At 42.3% G+C, this 21780-nt stretch overlaps 1 long non-coding RNA gene and 2 pseudogenes across 1 annotated transcript; 2 read left to right on the top strand and 1 right to left on the bottom strand.

Annotated features, from left to right (window-relative positions):
- Positions 1 to 1742: 1742 nt before the first annotated feature.
- On the top strand, positions 1743 to 6508 carry LOC150006212 (uncharacterized). The gene is made up of 2 exons (XR_016511736.1): positions 1743 to 1863; positions 6067 to 6508. It is a non-coding gene; the product is annotated as an uncharacterized LOC150006212 (long non-coding RNA).
- Positions 4234 to 4304, bottom strand: LOC150006213 (U6 spliceosomal RNA; annotated as a pseudogene).
- A 1404-nt stretch (positions 6509 to 7912) lies between the features above and the next one.
- Positions 7913 to 11857, top strand: LOC150006214 (large ribosomal subunit protein eL30-like; annotated as a pseudogene).
- Positions 11858 to 21780: the final 9923 nt, after the last annotated feature.

Below are 21780 nucleotides of genomic sequence, written 5' to 3' on the forward strand. Positions count from 1 at the left end.
CCCCAGATGGGTGTGAGGCCCTAAGGGTTCACCATACAACATATACTGAGGGCCACCCTGGGCTTTTTGCTGCAAGGCAGAGAAGGAATTTCAGGCCAGGCTTGGTCCTTACCCTAGGGGAGCTAGGCATCTGGCTTCTGGAGGGAGAAGTGGGGCTTGTTATAAGAGGACATGAGAATAAAAACACATCAATTGTGCAAATTTGCACTCTGGCAGAGTATTAAATGGGGTTAGAGGTAAAGCCTACCACCCTGGGGACTTGGGGTGAGGTGGGTGGGAGATGCAAGGTCATTTACACATTCATCAGCTATGTATTTATTTGGTACTCACTGCCTACTTAGGTTCTATTGACAATGACTTTGAGAAATGAGATCCCTGCCTCATGCAGCTTCTGTCCCAGCTGGGAGGCAGTCAGTACCAACCAGGTAAAGAGTGAAGAAGATGTCAAGGTGATGTCAGGCTGTGAGGCAAATCCCCAGGTAATGAATGGGCAGTGCCTGGGGCCACCTCAGGCCAGATCTGGGCTCCCTTAGGGCAATGAGGGCAGGCCTGGGACTGGGGTGAGGCAAGGAGGCACTCCCTCTCAGGTGTTGACCCTGCACTTGCTTGACTTTGAGAGGGAGTGCCTTCTTAAATGTGTGCCCTTGGTGGCTCATTTGCCTTGCCCCAGTCCCAGCCCTGTTCAGTGGTTTGAAGGGGAGGCACTGGGGCCTTGAGGTTCTCGTTTGCTACCCAGTCCTCTAGGCCTGATTTTTCTCCTGCCTGTGCCTTTGTGTTCCATTTCTGCAGACCTCCACTCACCCTGGCCCAGCCTCTGTGCCCGGCCCCAGCTTCTCCCTGGACCTTCCAGGCTCATGCCCATGTGCAGAGAAGCTAAGCCTTGAACTGTGGGCCAGAGACACGGGCTCAGAAGGCCAAGGCTGTTTTCCGGGCCTGGGGTGGCTGTTCTTGGAGAAGGAAGGAGTGCATGCTGGGTGCCTGGATGTAAGGCTGGGAAGAGGGGGAAAGAAACAAAACTGACTTCAGCTGGGAACCAGGTCTTGTTCCTTTGAAGCCATCACCCAGGCCTCAGCGAGTTTGCCCCCAATGACTTCCATATCACCCCATTTCTCTCTTCCCCTCTACTGACCTCTCTCGTTAACTACTTGTGGTGAAGGCCACCACGGAGGCACTGGGGCCTTGAGGGTGGTTGGGGGCACAAAGGGCCTCCCAACCCCTAGCTTCATAGTAGATCTCAGGGTGTCAAGCTCAGGCAGGCTCAACACCCTCTCCCTCATCACACAGAGGTCAGGGTGGTCTGGGGTCTCAAGTCCTGCAGCCTGGAGTGTGCCTGGGAAAGTTCGGAGGTTTTTCCTCTTCTCTTTCCCCTGGCAACCTGATGTCCTTCCCAGGGACATTCTCCTCCCCTAAGTCCGGAAGGACGTGAGCCCGAGAGGGGCTGGGGCACAAGGAGACCGAGGTGGGGGAAGGTCCTCACAGCCTCCTAGGCCCAGCGTGGGGTTTGGGGCGCCCGTCCCTGAGCCTGGCTAAACCCGCGGCTCACACCCTAATCAATGGGCCGCAGACAGAGGGGCTGGCGGAGGATTAGGGCGGAGAAGGGCAATGACAGCTTCCCGGCAGCGCACGGCTTTCCTCCGGCGCGGCTGTAATGCCACATTTCGGATGCAGCGCCGCTCTCCCCCTGTTTGCTCGGGGAGCCGGGGGCCCCGGGGCAGGAAGCCAACTTGCAAGTGTATCGGAGATTAGGAACTGTGGCGGCGGGGGCGGGCGCTGGGCAAACAGGCAGCTGCTACCTCAATCCCCGGTCTTGGATTCCGCCCGCGGCGACGCCGGCCGGCCGGACCATGGCTTGGCAGCGTGCGGGTGAGTGGCATGGGGAGCCCCGGCTCCTGCCCCGCCGGGGGCACCCTCGGAGCCCGCCCCAGGGGAGACTCGGCCGCCCGAGCCCGCAAGCAGACGGGGGTGCTGGGCTCCTCGGGGGCGACTAGGAGGAGGCAGGCATAGGGCGGGGGAGCAAAGGAGAACAGGATTATTTTTTTCTTGTTTCCAATGTTAGGAATTTGCACCTTTTCCTTAATGAGCAGCACGTAGAGGACCACCGATGCCTGTAAAATGAGAGAAAGAAGAGGGCTACGGGAGAGAGGGCAGGACCAGTGGGGTCGGGAAGACAAGGGAAGGGCGGAGGAAGGGGAAGAGGGAGGGAGGAGTGGCGCTGACTCAGGCACAGTCTCTAGTCCGCTCTCCTGAATTCGCCACCCCCTACCCCCCAGCCTAGTACTAACCCTCCCCTGTCCCTGCGCCTCTAGTCCTCCGTAGGCCTAGTGGAGCGAGGGTAAAGGGCTCCTGCTTGGCTTCCTGCCCCTGGGCCCCCGCTCCCCGAGCAAACAGGCGAGCGCGGCGCTGCTTGCGAAACGTGGCCTTACAGCCGAGACGGAGGACAGCCGCACGCTGCCGGGAAGCTGGAATTGCCCTCCTCCGGCCAGCCCCTCCGTCTCCCAGTCCAAGCCAGGGCTCCTCTCCTTCCTCGACTTGGCCAACTATTTGCGCGTGCGGGTCCCCGATTTCGGTCTTACGGCCAAAAGCCTCTCTTGGGCCATCTGCGGAAGTCTTCACGGGCCGCTGGACGGACCGCAGGCCCTTGTCCTTCCTTTGAAGCGCTTAAGAGAGGCTCCGAGCCCGGCCCCTGCTGCTGCCCTACGTATAACCCCCTTAATCTTTTCCTTCTCTGTATTGACAGTCCGGATGGCTATGCCCTTGGTCCCTTAGCACAGGGTATGGACCTGAGACCCAGCCGGTTGCCTATTTCTCCAAACCATTCGATTCTCCTTTTCTGGGATGGCCTGCGTGCCTAAGAGCTCTTGCTGCAGCGGCTATTCTTGTGCAGGAATCCTTAAAACTTGTTCCCTACGCTACTGTTGAGGTCTTCTCTTCCCACTCTGTCTCTTCTCTCTGAAGTCATCAGGCTGTAATTCATCTCCATCACGCCTCCAGTTCCTGCAGGCCGTCCTTTTACCAAGCCCTCAAGTGTCCCTTCACAGGTCTCCCCTTTCACTCCATGCGGCATCATTCCTTCCTCTCCTGCTGCCTATGAACACTTGACTCCAGGCACAGCTGCTTGGATATAGTAGATCATGTTCTCCATCCCTCCCCAAATATACAGGGCTTTCCTGTCTCCTCCAGTGCCTAACTGGTTCATTGATGGCAGTTCTCTTAAGCATCCCTGTCCAAGAGCAGGATACGCCACCGTCACACTTGAGACTACCCTTGGGTCAGGACCCCTGCCCCCAGGTACAACCTTTCAGCAAGCAGAATTAAGAGCATTAACCCCAGGCCCTAGTCCGGGCCAAAGGATTAGAGGTCAACATCTACACGGATTCCAAATATGCTTATCACGTCATTCATTCCCATACGCCCATCTGGCAAGAATGAAATACCTCACTTCTAAATACTCACCAATTATTAACAAGGATCTAATTCTCTAACTTTTACAGGCTGCCCCGTTACCAAAAAAAGCAGCCATCCTTTATTGGAAGGGTCATCAACAAGATAAGGGACCCCTAACACAGGGAAATAATGGGCTGATCACTTGGGTCACTCCATCACTGCTTCCCACTCCCCCAGCCCTGGAAAAGCCTTTCCTTTCTCTGGTGCCTCGATCGGTGTTCTCTGTGCTCTCAGTCTCCCCCAGACTAACAGTGACCGATGTCTAGGCCGCTCCTTACATGTGGCACATCAGCGGCAAATGGTGCCCCACAACTTGGTTTCATTCCCCCCTTCAAGAAGCAAAGAAGCAAAGTAAAGTCTGAGAGAGAGATATTTTAAATACATTCAGAATTTTAATTTAAACTATAAAATTATTATATAAATTATTATTTAAAAAGTTAAGCATCTTGCTCACATTTTTGAGAGCTTATTTTGTTAATTTTGTTATCACCATCTCCATTTTACAGACCAGGAAACCAGATGAGTCACATAGGTTAAGCTGGGACTGTCTTAGACTCTGTGCCCACCAAATCTCCGAGGAGTGGGGTAAAACTGCCAAGCTGAATAACAAATGAGTACAGACTGAGAACTACATTTCTTCTTTCCTTCCTTTCTTTCTTGTATAATGATATTTTTCTTATTTTTCTATCACAGTTATCTTTTTCCCCCCGTGCTTCCCCCTATCCCACCCCCACAGTCAGTGCCCACCCTGTTGTCCATGTCCATGGGTCATTCATACTAGTTCCTTGACTTGTGCAGGGGCCATGCTAATCTTCTCTGTATTGTTCCCATTTTCGTGTACGTGCTGCCAAAGCCAGCATGAGATTTCTTATCTAGCAGCTTTCCCCACTACATCTCTCCAATTTCAGATAGGAATCCTGACTCACTTTAGTAAGTATCTGCATAAACCCTCCCCAGGAAATAGAAACATGCTCTCATCATCTTAAACACAGTAAGCAAACTCACATTGGGAGAGGGCTTACCGTGCTGCAGGCACTCTGCTGGGTGCTCTGTGTTCTTCATTTTATGTCATCATCACAATATGTGCTCAGGGGGAAGCTATGTCAGTACTTCTACTTTTTAGGTAAGGACTCTGAGGCTCTGAGAGGTGAAATGACTTGCCCGAAGTCACACAGCAAGGTGTGGCCCAAACTCAGTTGGGACCCAGGTCTGTGTGAAGCTCTCAAGCCTTTGCACTGAACCCCTATGCTGAATAGAAATGACTGCTGCTTTTCCTTGACTTCACTTTACCAGTGTCCCAGGCTGCCTCCATTCATGATAAGAGGTGACTCATGTAATGCAGCCTGTTGTACCTGGGAGTCATTTTTAGCAAGTTCCTGCATAAATCCCTCTTCTCCTCGGTTAGGAAGGAGTCTGCTTCCTCGCTGCATTTTCTGGTTGGCATGTTGCTTTATGGTCTCCTTGATGTGCTGTGAGGTCAATCAGGAGGCTCTTGGAACCTGTTGAGATGGACGTGGGTCCCTCAACCAGCAGTTTGAAGAACACCCTCTTTGCCTTTCCTAAGCTGCCATTCATTGGGTGATCCGAGGGACAACCAGATTCCTTTCTGACCAAGCAAATGTCTTTGGTTTATCCTCTATGTTAAATTCAAAAGTAGTTGGAAACTATCTTTTGTTTCTGTACCGTGTTTCCAAAGATGTTTTAATTGATGGGTAGAGGTGGAGACCTAAATTATGTCCAGAGAATGGAGAGGGTGACTCCTAAGCTCATGGTCACATTCTTGACATTGGTAACTGGCTTCAACGAAGTTAACTTGCTCTCTACCTTAACAAAAGAAAATGAGTGTGCGGGTTACTTTTGCAAGGATACTTGGATTTTCCATTTGGGACCAATTGAAGTGACTTTTGCATCACAGTGACCTTTGCTGTCATCCATGCCAGACGTTACTAAGAGATCATGGCACTGTGGCCTGCTCAGAGCAGTCGTGATCTTAAAATCCTTCCCAGTTGAGGGCACCATGCAGCCTCTGCCACTGATCAAAATTGGTTTAGAGATAAAATCATTTTGTTGAGTGTGGCAGGGTGCAGTCTTTTCTTGTCCTGTTTTAGTTTAGGCATCTGTGTTTTCCTACTGCACAGCCTGGATATGGGCCAAATTGGATTGAGTTAAGATACTCATCAAGGCATCTGATAGGAAGACAAATTCCTAAACAGTGAGAGATGAAGGCGTAGGGGGTGATTTGTGGAAGGTCACACAGCTAGTAAGTGAGGCAGGAGATTTAGTAGATTTGGGAGTCAGATAGACCCAGCTTCATGTCCTGGCTAGGCCATTTCCTCCTTTAGTGATGCTGTGCACATCATTTCAAATCCCTGAGCCTAAAATGCCTCCTCTGTAAATTTGGAATAGAATGCTACCTACCTCACTGAACTTATGGTGAGGATTAAAATGAGATACTGCCTATGTAATGCCTAGGAGAGGGCCTGGCAGGTAGAGAAATTGCCTAATAAATGTTAGCCATTATTTGTACAGGTTTTTAAAAAATCATATGCACAAAACACTTAATATACATTGTTATGAAATGGGACAACTTTGTGAGGAGCTGTCATTACTCCCATTTTACAGATCGTCAGATGGAGACTCAGAAATAAGACGTCTTTCCCAGCATCACACAGAAGGTGAATGGAAGAGGTAAAATTCAAATGGCAGATATGGAAGGCAAAAATCCCCGCTTCCTTAAAGTCTTATTCAGATACCTCTATCTCAATGAGATGTAACACGACCGTCCTTCAAAAAGTTCAACCTCTTCCCGCGTGTCTGTTTTCCCGCATCCTGCTTCGTGCTTCTCTCCACAGCACTCTTTGCTTTCCCTCTCACTTTCTTGCTATATAATCTATTTATTTACTATGTGTATATTTTATTGCCTGTCTCACTCTTACTTGACTGTAAGCCCCACAAGAGCAGGGAATTTAATTTTGCTAACTGCTGTTTATTCACTGGACTGAAAACCATGCCCCACACACAGTAAGTGCTCAGTAGAATTTGCTGAATAAATGCATGAAATCTACCTTGCTCAAAGGATTGTTTTGTACCATACCATGTCCTCAGTGTTTCACAACTAGAGCTATCATTGGCTTGTTGTGGACCAAGTGCGAGAACCAAACGGTCGGAAACAATTAAATTAGAATGTAAAGAGCTTTTGTTAGCTGGCCAGCGACTACCCACTCTCACTCCACGCAGGGATTCAAGTGAGTAGCCCTGGGCCTCAGTACAAAGTTGCTTATATAATATAAACCCATATTCTGGGTTGCTAGCTGGGGTAGTGGCACAAAATAACCGTTACCGTGGGCAATGCAAATAACAAAACTATAGAATATAACATCCGTTGTTAAGCAGGCGTGGGGTAGTTGCTACCTACACTTGGCTGATACATGACTTGTTTGGGGGCAACTGTCCCTAGACTTTTCTTCAAATCTAGACAATTTCATTTCTAAATATTCAACTTAACATTTAGATCCTTTACTCTAGTTGTGGACTGCTTAGGTTAAAAATACTTTCCCAAACTTTATTAGAATCTTTGGGTAAAAATTAAACTATGTTCTTTTTCCCTGTTTTAAAATTAATATTTCCACAATCAAAAGGAATGGCAATAAATTAGCAGGGGCCAGCCTTTATGTACACAATCATTCCAACCAAGGGCAGCAAGGACACCTTTTGTTTCACATACTGGTCTCTCTTCAGTTAGACTAAGCTCTTTGTAGTTAGCATCCTCTCCAGGCCTTATGTGCACTGCATATTCAATAATTATTGAATTCAAACTGTAACTGCCTTTATAAATTAAGAATATCTGTTCTGGCTCTAGCCAGATGGCTCAGTAGGTTGGACCATTGTCCCATACACCAAACAGTTGCAAGTTTGATTCCTAGTCAGGGCACATGCTTAGGTTGCAGATTTGAGCCCCAGTCAGGGTGTGTACAGGAGGCCACTAATCACTCTCTCTCCAATCAATAAATATATCCTTCGGTGAGGATAAAAACAAAGAAAAAAAATGTTCTGGCTTCATTTCAGGCAGTGCTTGGTGCCCCAAAACATATATACTTAAGACAGGATGGATACTGGGATCACAAACAATGAATATGCCAATGTTATTGTTGCCTGAGCCAAATTTTACAAGAAAGAAAGGAAAACAATGGGTAACCAGAATTTGGATTCTTCACCATCATCAAAAGAATTTCCCAGAGACTTCCGGCCAAGATGGCGGCCTAGACAGACACACTCTGTCCCCCTCCACAACTAAGAAGGAATACAACTACTGCAAAACCATAAATAACCAGAAGTTCCAGAAAGTAAATGGAAGTACAACATATGAAGTTATAAAGAAGTGGTAATCATCTGGACGGGTAGGAGGGGCGAAGCCGGGGCAGAGAGGTCAAGCTGTGCTGGCGGCAGCAGCAGTGGCGACGTCAGAGGGATGACGGTAAGCACAGACGCCCGTATTTAAAGGGAGGCGAGAAGCGCCTAGGGAGAACCCTTGGCTGCAGACCAGACCCATCAGCTTGTGATTCCAACGCTGGGGAAGGCAGACACCCATTGCCTTGGACTGTGAGGCCCAGAGGGGGTGGGGACAGAAGAGGCGGCTCCTGGTCTCTCAGCAGACAGTGAATGGCAGGAATCTATCTTGGACACCCAACCCCACAGAATACACCACAGCGTGGTGAGAAGGGTCGTCCGGTTGTGACGAGTGCATGGGGCTCTGCCCCCTATAGCGTAGGAGGTGTGACAGCCCCACCCAGGAAGCAAAGGTAAACGCAAAACTGTCAGGATGGCACAGATCATGACAGAGATCCCGGTGACACAGATGACCAGACAGCAAATATCTAATCTAACAAAGCAGGAGATAGGAGATCTTTCTGAGGCACCATTCAGAGCTTTGGTTATAAGAATGCTTACAGACCTAACAGCAGATCTTAAACAAGACGGGGAAGGAATGAAGGCTAGTCCTGCTGAAATGAACAAAAACACATACGAAACTAGTGGTGAGGGAAAGAAACCAGGGACCAAATCAACAAATTCGAACACAGGGAAGGAACAAAAAGTCAACCAGTGCAGAAAGAGGAAACAAAAAGTGAGGAAAATGAGAGGCTCAGAAACCTATGGGACAGCTGTAAGTCGGCCAACATCTGAATCATAGGGTTGTCAGAAGGCGAAGAAGAACTAGAAATTGAAAAATTATGTGAAAAATAATGAAGCAGAACTTCCCTAATGTGGGGATGGAAATAAGACTTACAGGTCCAGGAAGCACAAAGAGTTCCAAAAAAACTGAATGCAGGGAGAACCACACCAAGACACATTATAATCAAAATGTCAAAAATTAAGGATAAAAAGAGAATCTTAAAAGCAGCAAGAGAGAAGAGAATTGCATACAAAAGGGTTCCAATAAGACTATCAGTTGATTTCTCAAAGGAGCCTCTGCAGGCAAGAAGGGACTGGCAAGAAATATTAAAGCAATGAAAGACAAAAACCCACAACCACGAATTCTCTATCCAGCGAAGCTGTCGTTCAAAATAGAAGGGCAGAGAAAGTGCTTCCAGGACAAAGTAAAACTGAAGGAGTTCATCAGATCCAAACCACTATTATATGGGATGTTAAAGGGACTTGTCTAGGAGAAAGAAAATCAAAACTATGAACATTAAAAATTAAAACTGTATCACAACCACCAAAAACAGAAGCTAGGGATTGAAACAAATGCAAACTAAGTAGGCAACGAGAGTGGGATAAGAATTATAAGTATGGGGAACATTCTTGGGGGAGGTCAGTGGGGAGGGGGAAAGGGGGAAAGGGAGGGAGATGATGCAGGAATTAAGAAGCATAGTAGGAGGAAGTGGAGTAGACAGGAAGATGTTGAGAAGAACTATATGCACAACCAATGGGCATGTACTAAGGGGGAGGGCAACTGCGGGGGGTGTTACTGGGTGGAGGAGAACAAAGGGAAAAGAAATTGGACAACTGTAACAGCATAATTAATAAAGCATATAAAAAATATTAAAAAACAAAAACAAAAAGTGGGGGCACAAAAAAAAAGAAAACTTCCTGTATTGCACCTCTCCTGAGATTCTTACTTCTTCCCACCCCTCCAGGTATCTAAAATAGAAAAAAAGAAAAAGAAATGAAACACTTCTAAAAGATTTCTCCCTTGTTTTTCTTCTTTTAAAAAGCAACCTCAGTTATTGGCCGAGGTTTCTTAGGAACTCAAAAAACACCAGTAAACTTTAGGCCAAGTAGATTAATAATTAGAAAACATTGTTAAATGAAGTAACAAACCTTATCAAATGTTTAACCACTTTCAGCCCAAGGTTTAATGACTTGGGCCAACACTCAGTTCTCTGGCAGAACAGGCTGTGAGCTCCTGAAGAGCGGCTCTGGATTTCTCCAATACATAACAAAGTGCTCACTCAAAGGGCCACTCACAGAATTCAGTTAAATGAGAAAACATTTTCTTTCCAGGTTAATGATTGCTAAGGTGATATATGAACCTAGATCTTCAAACAATGCCATTCTTACCCATGTTGTAGTGAAACTAACAGGGGCTAAGGGGAGAGAACTGAATCAAATAACAGCACTAAAACCTCCATGCCTATGGTAAGAATCACACCATATTTAGTCAGTAAAAATGACTAGCATTTAAAATATGTTTTAATAAAACTTTCTCACCATCTTTAAATAAAAATGATTTGCACTCTTTAATCTGAAACAGCTCTGACATTAGGACTTAATTACTTTCTGGTCCACAGGGCTTAGATGCCACCGCAATACTAACTCCCCAGTGCTCTTGAGGCAGGTGTGAGCCATGTCCTCCTGTTTTGGAAGTCCTTGTGGCAACCTCAGGGGCTTGATTCTGTGGCATAAGAAAATGATTTTAGAATTATACTAGGCAACAGCTTTTAAAAACTGCTGAAGTAACAAACAACAAACCTTATCAAATGTTTAACCACTTTTAGTTTTGCATTCACTGAAGGGATGTTCTTGTGAACTTGAGGAGTATGCGCCTACAAACGAAGGGAAACAGTGTTAGTGATCAATTTAAAAAACAGATGGTCCCATGTTTCAGTAAAATGTTAAGGTTAAGGCTCATTCTGCTGAAATCAAACTTTTAAACACATTCCACTAAATAACACATTTAAACAAAAAATAAATGATTAAATACATACCTTAAACTTTAAAAAGTGTAAAATTTAGCCCTGGCTGGTGTGGCTCAGTGGATTGAGTGCTGGCCTGCAAACCAAAGGGTCATGGATTCAATTCCCAGTCAGGGCACATGCTTGGGTTACAGGCAAGGTCCCCAGTTGGAGGCCGATGAGAGGCAACCACACATTGATGTCTCTCTCCCCCTCTTTCTCCCTCCCTTCCCTTCTTTCTAAAAATAAATAAGTAAAATCTTTTAAAAAAAAAGATTTGACTGTAGACTTGTCTTAACAACTTAAAAAATTATTTTTTAAAAAATTAAAATTTAATCAGCGGTAAAGATGATTAAACAGTTGCATACTTTTTCTAATCCAAGCATCTTTATTACATCTTTTTCCCAATATGGATGTCTTTTTATACTTTTTATTCTGGTAACAATATGCAGTTTATGAGGGTGCTGTGGGTCCCCACCATATTTTTCATGGTCTTCAGATGAAGGCTGAAATACTTAGAAAGGAAGAATCATAAATGGTAAATTTTCAACTTATACAATTTATATGTACCTGCACCCCCCAAAAAACCCAAATAAATACATAATAATCTCATTCCTAATCTGTCTATAATCCTCAATCTCAAATTGAACAGTTCTACTAGTCTGATTACTTTGATAGAATCTGAGAATTTCATACTCTTAAGAAAATATTGCACAGGCAAGGATTTTTGTTTTTTTGAAGGACAAGGCAGGAGCAACCAGGTGACACTAAAGAGCTTGGATGGGCATTGTGGGAATTCCTTCCTTTCTTGCTCATTGGCCATCCTGGCAGCTGCTTTAGTTGGTGGCTGTCCCACACTAACGCATGCAGGTGGCGGTCACAAAAAAAAGACAAAAAAGTCACCAGAGTAGATCACCTCTAGGCTCCACCTTATTATGAAAAGTGGAAAATATGTGCTGGAGTACAGGCAGACTGTGAAGATGATCATACCAGTCACAGCGCAACTGATCATCCTCGCCAACAACTGTCCCGCCTTGAGGAAATCAGAAATACAGTACTATGCCATGTTGGTCAAGACTGGTGTCCATCACGACAGTGGCAATAATACTGAATTGAGCACAGTGTGTGGGAAATAATGCAGAGTGTGTACACTGGCTATCATTGATCCAGGTGATTCTCGTATCACAAGAAGCATGCTAGAACAGACTGGTGAAAAGTATATCCTGCAAAATTTTTCTTAAATAAAACTGGTCAGTGCTTGGTTTAAAACAAACAAAAAATTTACAAAAATAAAGAGCTTGAATGCCAGGAGAATGTATTAGCACTATATGAACTGAGCATTGGGCTGCACCCCCTAACCCTGTTGAAATGGAGGAACAAACACGTAAGTCTAAAATGACAATAAAACATGAATATGATTTAAAGTATGATGAGAGTACAGACAAGTGACTGCCTATGACGAATCAGAAACAGCTCTACAGAGCTGACAGCTGAACTGATTCTCTAGGAATCAGAAGGTTCTAGGAAGCTATGCCACAGAAAAACTTCCATACGTACATAAAACTTCCATTAAGCATATCAAAAACTTAAAAGGCCATATCCATGTTCCTCAATAGACTAAATAAACTATGATGCATACATTCTAAATAAAACTAATAAAAAACTAAAAAATTATGATGTAACTAAACAAATTATAATGTGTCCTACTGGACACAATGCTGCCATTAAAACAAGTAAGTTTCACTATCGTAGCAGGTACTAACATTAGGATGACCAGAATACATTCTTGAACAAAAACAAAAAAAAAAACAAAAAAAAAATCCCCCCAAAACAACAACAAAACAACAACAACAAACCTTACCACATCACTTTATGTAGTAGAGTCTTGCATTTGTTTTATCTGTACATTATATGATGTAGTCTATAAGTTCGATTCTAAGACTTGTATATATATGCTTACATATGTCTAAAGGTCACAAAGGAATAGATCAAGAGTCACACCTCTGGAGCATCAGGCCAAAGAAGGACAAAAAAGGTGGTAGTTTAATAAAAAGGATCATTCACCAATTAAAAGTAATACTGTAGAAACTTATCCACTAAGAGGGCCACATTATATTACTAAATGAAGAAAGCAGCTAGAGAAACATTATACAGGGTGGGCAAAAGTAGGTTAATAATAAATAATAAATAATGAAACAATGAACTTGGTTTTACATACAACTGTGAACCTACTTTTGCCTACTCCTGTATATGAAAAAATTCACATGTCCATACAACAGAAAAGAATGTGAAACGTGTTTATAGTAGCGTAGGATTACAGGTGTTTTTTAGTTCCTTTTGCTTGCTTGTATTTTCCTAGTAATTCTGAAGAGATGTGGAGTGTGAAGAATAGCGGCAGGCAGAGGATGGGCAGGTGCGTCAAAGGAAAGGAGAGAAGATGGAAAAAAGTGTGAAGAATATCAAATATTTGGGAAAACCAAGTGGTTCCATGTGGCTAACATAGGAAAAAAATTCATTAAAAGCAATGCAGGGGATGAAGTTAAACTATGTTCAGCTATGCTGAGCCTTTAGAAATTTCCAGAAGGAATACAAAACTATTGAAGGTTTGAAGCAACATGACCACAATTCCAAGAGATTCAGAAAGAAAACTTACAGGAGAATAAAATGGGCTGGTGGTGGGAGACTGGTACAAGGAAACCCAGTTAAGAGACACTTAAGGCCATAGTTTAAGAGCCTGAACTACAGTAGTTGTAACAGGAAAGGGACTGATTTGGAGACTTGAGCAGTAAAATAGATGGGTTTGTGGAGGATGAAGGAGGAGGAGGGGTTGAGATTGACTCAAGAGGTCTCCAGTGTGGGAAATCAGGTAAAAGATGGTAGCATTAACTGACATAACTAATACAAGATGAGCACCCTCTTCTTGTTTAATTGACTAGAGGGCAAGTAAGCCAATGAGTTTAATATAGGACATGTTTAAACTTGAAATACCTCTGAGTTATTCAAGCACCAAGGTCTAGAAACCATCTGAGGATACAGGAGTAAGTTTGAAAGATAGGCAAGGGCTAGAGATAAACATCTCAGAGCCATTTCTATGCAGTTTAAAAGTTCGCGCATTTACTGCAGCTGGTGATCAAAATCAGTTCCTTACACATACATTTTAAACAAATACTAACATTTGTATTTATCCTCTTCCTCCAGAAGCTTACAGACTAAGAAACATGGAAAGACATAACACAATACAGTATTCCCTCACTTATCGTGGGTATTATGTTCCAGACCCCCCAGCGAAGTAGGAACCTTACATTTATTCTACACTCTTAAACCTACGTAACTTTAACAACATACATATACAGTACCATAAAATCCTGCGATATAGAGAAAAATCCATGATAAATAATTAAATATAATATTTTTAAAAATCCCACGATACAGTGAGGAACTACTGTACAGTTGGGGAAAGGACAGCAGCAGGAAGACCATGACTTGAAATGTGCTTGATAAAAGAACATCAAGTATGTTAAACTATCAAAATAACCAGTGGTAATACCATTTTATCTCAGAGAAGGAAAACTCTGACTCCAAAAAACCTCCGCTGCCTTGCGGCATACCTCTTCAGGGGAAAGGCTAAGGGAGTAAACCCCGACAGAAAATCCGGAGCCGGAGTCCCTAAGGCGGTTTGACGCTGTAGTCAACACCGGCAACTCCTGCGGCGCACCTGAAGCCAAGCTGTATTGACTCGGTCTTTCCCTTGGACCCTTCAGCTGCGAAGAGAGGGGGGGTCTGCTGCATGGGCAACAGCAGACCCTCCATATCACCCTGCCCAGGCTCTGTAGCTTCATCGCAAGATGTCGATTCAACACGGGAGGAGACAGATACCGTGTCACTCCCGAGTCGGACTGCACAGCCATTCTCGGCGGTGCAGATAGACTCTTAAGAAGCTACACCATCGTCTCTCGAGACGGACGGCTGCCAACGACAACGAATACCATTTTATCTCTTAAAAACATCAATGAAGAATGGTGGGTGCCGGGGGCTGGGGAACAGGGATGGGGACTTACTATTTAATGGTCACATAGTTTCAGCTTTGCAAGATGAAGAGGTCTGGAAATGGAGAGTGGGGATGATAGCTCATCCACTTCATACCACTTAAAATTGGTTAAGATAGTAAATTTTATGTTATCTGTATTTTACCATAATACAAAAAATGGGGGCAAAAACAAAAAAAAAAAACCTCTCAGGCTTTACAAAATTAAACATAGCCTTAACCACACATTCTAGCAATTGTATTCATTTACCTCAAATAAGGAGAAAACTTCCGTCAAAGAGCTCTATTTACTACTGCCAAAAATTGGAAGCAACCAAGATGTCCTTCAGTAGGTGAATGGATAAACACACTGTGGCACATCCTGACAATGGCATATTATCGGTCAATAAAAGGAAATAAACTGCACAGCCATGAAACTCAGGTTATAAATGTAAGTTTTGCCTTGGCCAGTGTGGCTCAATTGGTTGGCGCATCATCCTGTAACTGAATGGTTGCAGGTTGGATTCCTGGTCAGGGCACATACCTAGGTTGTGGTTCAATCCCTGGTCTGGGTTCGTATGGGAGGCAACCAATGGATGCTTCTCTCTCACATCACTGTTTCTCTCCATTCCTCTCTCTAAAAGCAATGAAAAAATGCCTTTGGGTGAGGATTTAAAAAAAAAAAAATGTAGCCCTGACTAGTTTGGCTCAGTGGGCTGGGCATCATCCTGCAAATTGAAAGGTTGCTGGTTCAATTCCTGTCAGGGCACATGCCTGAGCTGTGGGCCAGGTTCCTGGCTGGGGGTGTGAGAGAGTAACCAATCAATGTTTCTCTCCTTTTCTTTCTCCCTCCCTTCCCCTCTCTCTAAAAATAAATAAATAAAATCTTTTTTAAAAAATGTAGCTTTCATTACTTCCAAAACCTTTTTTGATTCTTAAGTCCTCAGATACTTTAATGGAAAACAAGTTAATGTTTGTAAACTCATGTTTTTCCTGAGTTCTAGCCAGATTTTCTAGTTCACTTATGGTTTATCATTCTTTGAATTAAAATACAGTTAACTAAAAAAAAAAACAAAAATACAAAAGAACTATCAAGTGATGGTTAAGACATCAACACACCTTAACTTCTTATTGCTAAGTGAACAAAGCCAGTCTGAAAGGGTTACATACTGTATTATCCCAATTATATGATATTCTAGAAAACGCAAAACTACAGACAGTAAAATGACCAGTGGTTGGCAAGGGTTGGGGATGAGGAGGGATGAATAGGTGTAGGAGAGAATTTTTAGGGCAGTGAAACTGTTCTGTATGCTACTGTAATGGTGGATGCAGGACACTATGTATTCGTCAAAACACACAGAGTGTACAACCCAAAGAGTGAACCCTGATGTAAGATTAAAACCCACCACTTAGATGGCAAGTGGCACATGTTTATTTTTAATAATCATTTACATAAATCCTGATGTTCTAAATTCTGCACTACTACCTCCATCCACAAATGATTTAACATAAAAGTTTTCAATATTACAAAAATAAGAACCTTTTAAAAATAACATGTTTAAAAAAACAGTAACATTAAAAAATAACCTTGTTCTTACTTTATCTGGAATTCTGCACTTGTTAAATTTATGACGAATCCGATCTCTACAACTGAGAGACTCCACACCTTTTGTCACAGTCTAAAATATGATATAAAACATCAGGTTTTTTAGAACTTGGCCTAGTGCAGAAATCCATACCCACCAATTTTAAGGTGACAGAAGTCTGTTTTTACCTCAGCTTTAATTCTTTAAACATTTATCTCAGCCCCCAAAATGAGTCTTACCACTAACATATAAGACAAAAGCACATAATTATAGACTTCTACGCCAAGCGTTGTCAATATTTTTCTGTACAGGACATGATAGTAAATATTTCTAGGTTGGAGCTATTTGGTTTCTATTGTCAAGTCTCAGTTCTGCCAATGTAGGCAAAAATAGCCTAGGCAATATAAAAACAAATGGGCATGAACAACAAGAGAAGCAGCAGGAGACGATGGGGAAGGAAAAGGAAAAACACAGGTTTTTGACAGGCTACCAACACTGGGCTTCCGTGCCTACCAGCTGAGAGAAATGAAGACCCTCTCAGAGGGTCAGTTTCCTCAGCCATAAAAAGGAAATAATACTGACCACACGGGATTAACCTGAGGTTAAGCTGATGTATGTAAAGCACCTGACATTACTATTATCTACAGCAGAAGGTGTGTATCTGGACTGTGGCCCTCATTAATAGGTTAGGCTGCACCACCACAGTTTCTATAAGAAAGACTTGAAGGAAAGATGCTATAGTACGAACATTAATGGTCTCTGGGGGATTGTTTGCCTTCTTTCTGCTTTTCTATATTTTTCTAATTTTCTAAGATTAAATGTACTCTTTTCATAATTGAAGGGGAAAAAAATCCATAAAACTTTGAAAAGATTAAGTCAGACCAAGGGGAATCAATGTTGGCCATTTTTCAGCAGCATGTTCTCCAGGAAAAGATCTTTAGTGATTCTAACTGCTTAGGGATAAAACAGCAAATAAACCATAATAAACAAAATTAATCCTCAACATTAAAAATAATATATAAAAATAGTTAAGTTTAAATTGCTTGTATGTTCTGTTAATTAGAAAACAGAAAAAAATTTTAAAGAGATAGAAAAAAAGATAACTCTTAAAAAGAAACACTTACATGTAGTTTGCCTGGGAGCCTCTGAACTATTGAATGCAAAATCCTGGCCATCAGTGTGGCGACTGTCCTCTGCAGAGGCTGTGAGAAGAGGAAACCGGTCTGTGGGTCAAATATGTCTTGGATACGACAGGTCTCCCCTCTGTTTAAAAAACTCAGCAAGAATTAAGTTATAGTAAGTGTTTTATACAGAGTTCCGCAAACCCGTAAGTACTAATTATATATTAACTACATCTCATTTTCACCAAATGAGTTAAGAGCCTTTGTTGATTAAACAAAAATGGAGCAATGAAGGTTACTATCATTTAAAAAATCTTCAACAATGTGGGAAAATAAAGAAGCTTTGTTATAGAACCACACACACAAAAAAAATCCCCCAAAAGTTGAAGGGACTGAAGAAATCCCTGCTCCTATCATTAGAACTGACAACCCTCTTAACTTATGTATGAGGAAAACAAATCCCAGAAAGTTCAATCACTCACCCAAGGGCACCCAGCTATTCAGGGAGTATATGGTCTGGAACTCAGTTCCATTAATACCTAGTCCAGTGCATTTTCACTAAATCATAACACTTTTCTGTAAAAAAAGAAAGTAGAATTCTTTTTGCTTATTTGTATTTTTAAACTATTCTTAACAAACAGGCATTGCTTCTATGGCCTACAAAAATCATGTTTATTTAGACACATAACAATTATAGCCTACTATACTGACATATTCTGAAAGCAGAAAGATAAGGTGCATGACTTTGGACCTCAAATATTACAATACAGCATAACAGTTTCTAGTTTAAATCATTCACTATTTACTTGGCTGGCTGTTTATATATTTGTACTGAGGCTTCCTTAGAAGAGATGCTTAGTCCTCTGGCCCTTCAATCAAATAGGTAATGCTAAATTATTTTCTCTACCATACCTCTGCCTCCCAAGTTAAACATTATATACAGTACTAACCCAATTCATTTAGCTTTATACTTTGCTAAATCTTTCTCTTATCACTTAGAATTCAACAAAAGCCTCCTACTTGGCCGTCTTGCTTCCATATCAACTTCCCTAAGGTCTTTTCTCCATAGCAGCAATCATCTCATTAAACCCTAAATCATATCATGTCAACTCCTTAGCTCAAAACCTTGCAAACAGCCAGGTTTGTCACTTTTGGAGAAGGTTACACATAAGAAGGGAAGGCTAGAATGATCCCTATGGTCCAATGACATGGGATTAGAGCTGGACCTCAGCTTCAGCTCAGTATAGATACTTATGGATAAAGACACAATTATAGACATGGATGCAAGATGGGCTAGCTGTTACCTCAGAAGACCTAATAGAAATGGCATCCCAGTAAAATGACCATGCCCAGTGACCACATCTTAGTTTCTAATAGAATTCTCTAATAAAAGGAACTAGGGTCCCTTGGAGAAATAGCTGAGTAAAGGGCTGCAGCAGGGTATATATAAAGGTAAGTCTGGAACACCTTGTAGTGCTAGAAAGGTACACTCAAAAAATCAAAATGATAAGGGAATGTCAAAGGAATGTAGAAGCCGACTGAAAGAGCTTCCAATGGCTAAAGTTGGACCAACTAATATGAGCAACAAAATAAGTAACGAAGTATTGGCTTATAACCCAAACCATAAAATAACCTTGAGTACATACTGATATAATTAAGTGAATAAATGAAATTAATGAGAAGAAACAAATCTCCCTTACTGGAGAATTCTAAATAGTTTATGTAGACATTCCCCCTCAAAGAGGTTGAGCAAAACCACTCATCCCGGAAGTGTGGGCTGTGGTCAATGACCTGCTCCCAGAGGACAATTTAGCAAAAGGAGAAAATAACACTACACTAGAGAAACCTGACAAACACTACACCAGCCAGGTGATAAAGATTAACATCAACTGTGATAAAGGTCAAGTTACTAGCCCTGTGCCCTTGATATGATAGAATGAGAATGGCACTTCACCTCTGTGGTCTTCTTCCCAAAACCCTATAACACCACTTTTTAAAGAAAAACATCAAACTCCAATTGATGGACATTGTACAAAATATTGCCTCAAAATTGTCAAGGTTATGAAAATAGAGCAGTCTGAGAAGTTGTAGTAGAAGCCTAAGGAGACATGATGATTAAACGTAGTAATGTAGTATCTTGTAGGAGACAGGCAGGCATGATTCAAGACTTTGATGACCACTGTGTGGAGCCTGGCCCGAGAACGGGAACCTGGGTCTTAACCGGCTGTTTTTTGTCTTTCATGCTTGCTATGAATCCCACTCTTCGGGGTGTTTTAAAGGTAGAATAGAAATGCAAAGTGGCTTTTAAGGAAAAGGGAACCTGCTCTGTTTTTCTCTGAAATGCCTCAAATTCTTGTCAGTAGAATTTGAAAAACAGAACAATTATATAAGAGGAAATATTTTGGAACTTGTGTAAAATACCTGGGCATTTCAACCCTTTATTGATCTGCATTTTCCTTTGTTATTACTCCCAACCATTTGGTGAAGGGCTGCATGTTTTTCTTATGAACTTATGCATGTAGAACATAGATAAAAACCCTGGCTAATAAAGAAACAGGGGCTATTTTCCTCAGAAAACTCCCCTCCCTTCCTTCCTCAGATGGTGAGTGTCTGAGTAGTTTCTTCATCCATTCCGAGGGACCCAGAGTCTCTCTCAGTATCTTGGATGGTATTCTGGAACAGTAAAAGAACATCAGGTAAAAACTAAGAAAATCTCAATGAAGTATGAACTTTTGTTAATAATATATCAAGTAATATTGGTTCATCAGTTATACTAATGTAAGATGTTATTAAATGGGGAGACTGGGTGTGGGGTATACCTGTGCTATCTTCACAAGTTCCTAAAATCTAAAACTATTCTATACTTAAGTTTATGTATTAAAAAATGAAAAACCTCCAAGGTCTGTCCATTTCAATCAGATTGATAGCCATCCTTATTCCACGCTTTTTGGACTTCATGGCTAAATATTCTCTTGCTCAGTTGCTAAACACATTGGTCCCCTTGCTGGTTCTGGAACTTGCCAGCTAGGCATGCTCCCTTGTGCTGGCTGTTCCTGCTCCTGATATTCACAGAGTTAATCCCCTTATTTCCTTCAATTTTGGGCTCGAATCTCATCTTTTCAATGAGGTCTACTCTGATTTCATCAGTTAACATTTTGACCTACACCATAATCACCAAGACTCCCAATCCCTCTTCCTTTATTTGATATTTTTTCCATAGCATTTAACTTCTTATATAATTTAATGAAGTTTGTTATTTATTGTCTATCTCGATCCAATAGCATGTTAGTCCCACAAGAGCAATTTTGTTTTGTTTTTGGTCTGTTCTGTCTATTCAGATGTATCCCAAGCATCTACCGAAAGCAGCACCTGCCATGTTGTAGATGCTCAATTAATTTTTGCTCAATGAATGAAATTTAAGTTACAAGACTTTAGAAGGTGTGACAGTCAAAAGCTATAAGTTTTACTAAAGGTTATTCTTAATAATTAGGCATATAAGTCTTGGACCTTGAAGCAATTATACTATCTCCTACTGTACAATAACTTTTTTATCAAAAGTGTTATTTATTTTTTATTGAATTTACTGGGGTGACACTGGTTAACAAAATTATACACCACATCATCTGTACACTATATTGTGTGTTCATCACCTCAAGTAATAACTTTTCTCTTGCACTGATGCAAAAATAGGAAAATACATGCATCATGAGAACTATAATCTTATTTCCATTTTAAAAAATGTCTGTTAATGTGTGTGTGTACACGGAAAAACTGTGGAAGGCTATCAGAAAAACGTTAACATCCCCCCCACCTCCCCACCGCCGCACCCCAGTGGTGGGGGGGGGATGAGGAGGCAGGCTCCCAGGGGAATCTTTCCTTTTCCTCCTGTAATGTCTGATAAGATTTTTTATTGCTGATCTTTTACAACACCATGCATGTAATTTTTACTTAAAAAAACAAACAATTTCCTTTCCTAAAGAGACATCTATGTAATAATGAGGGGAGCGGGCATTAGTAAAAATGAAAACAAAATTCCCCTTCCAATAAACCGAAATCTCTGAAGACAAGAAATGTCTCTTCTTTGAACCCCTAATGCCGGACAAGCACTAGGCAGCCTAAGTACCTTTTGGCAAAAATACGCAGCACAAACAGATTTGGGTAGGTAGCGACCAAGACATGGCTGCAAAAATCAAAGCTTTTAGTAAAATGACAAATATTTTAACTGCTAACTTCGATAAGTCCGCCTTCTTAAATGCAGCGACTTTAAAATAAAGCAATTTAAAAAATCTTCATTAACAAATTAAATTACGCTGATGCCCAATGGAAAGTCAGCATTATGAATAAAGCAGAAGCATAGAAAAGGCTAAACCAAACCTGAGTTTCCTTTCCCAGGCTGTCCAGGCTAGGCGGCTCAGCCCTTGAGCTTTGAGAAT

The sequence above is a fragment of the Furipterus horrens genome, unplaced genomic scaffold (genome assembly GCF_987537825.1).
Source record: "Furipterus horrens unplaced genomic scaffold, mFurHor1.1.pri manual_scaffold_6, whole genome shotgun sequence".
In the NCBI taxonomy this organism is placed as follows: Eukaryota; Metazoa; Chordata; class Mammalia; order Chiroptera; family Furipteridae; genus Furipterus; species Furipterus horrens.